The following is a 1,173-nucleotide window of genomic DNA, read 5'->3' as shown; positions in this document are numbered from 1 at the left end:
AGGCATGACCGATGGGGGCTCAGTGCAGTTCAATTTGCTGTCCTTTTTTAATGGGTCGGTTATTCAATCTTGATGTGCCTGAAGAGCCGGGTTAGCAGCTCGGCCACAGGTTGGCAAGATCCTGATGGCGGCCCTCAGTCTGTTTGGGTGATGTCTGCCCACAGGTGCTGCTGTTCCTTTGACTGTGGGGGAAGCAGAACGGTAAACAGCGCGTTGAAAACAAAGCACATCAAAGCCAAAGGGAGGATGGGATTTCGAGACGCCGCGTGGCACGGCTGAGCCAACTCTTCTGACGTGGACACGGTGTTCCTAGGTCAGATGGGGCCAAGGCACTGGAACCCACATCATTTAGACGACTCTGAGTTTGGAGCAGCTGCTTTTTCTAGTGGCCTTGAATTATTTTAAAGACAAACGCGCTGCAGTTAGTGCCTGAAACAGGGGCTCAGGGGATGGTATTCCTCCATCCTCGAGAGCAGAATCCTGCCCAGACAAGGGAAGAGGGGGGGAAGGAGAGGTGAAAGAGACCGGAGGAGGAGAAGGAGATGCGAAAGTTCTGCTTGCACTGTTACTTACGCCTTTTAGCTGTAGCTCTTGGGATTTACAAAACAGTCTGTCACTGAGTTTAGAGCATAATATTGCAAAACCTACCTCGCAACACCTGAATTCTTCTCTCACCATAGAACCTATGATTTCAGCAGATGCTGGAAAGCGACATGCCTTTGAGGATGGCAGCCCTGAGGCAGAACATCGTTATGGCATGTGTTTAGGAGCTGAACTCTCCTTCAGATAAATGGACATAAACTCCAAAATGCCTTCAAATCCGGCAGAGGGGCTTTGATCACTTCTACAAATGGAAATCCAGTTTCTAAATCACTTGGACACTTGAAAATTAGACCGGAGCACGAACGTGATTGATGGCGATGTTTTCAACTCGCTGATTCAAATGGCTACTCTAGATGAAAAAGGAATTTCAGCTTGCGGAAAACAGGAGGGAAGAGCTTGGAGAAAAGGGCCATAAAACAAATTAACACGGGGCCTCCAGGCATTGGCTCAAAACATTTCATTCCTTAGAGATGAGGTACCTCTGGGGAAACAGAAGCAGCAAAACAAATGACAAATGGAAGCCAAGGGATGCAAATGATGAAACAAGAAGCTGTAAGAAGTTAGGCAGGA

The sequence above is a fragment of the Lagopus leucura genome, unplaced genomic scaffold, assembly GCF_019238085.1.
Source record: "Lagopus leucura isolate 7727_CA_CO unplaced genomic scaffold, USGS_WTPT01 Super-Scaffold_100037, whole genome shotgun sequence".
Taxonomy (NCBI): domain Eukaryota; kingdom Metazoa; phylum Chordata; class Aves; order Galliformes; family Phasianidae; genus Lagopus; species Lagopus leucura.
Note: the sequence above shows the minus strand (reverse complement) of the source record.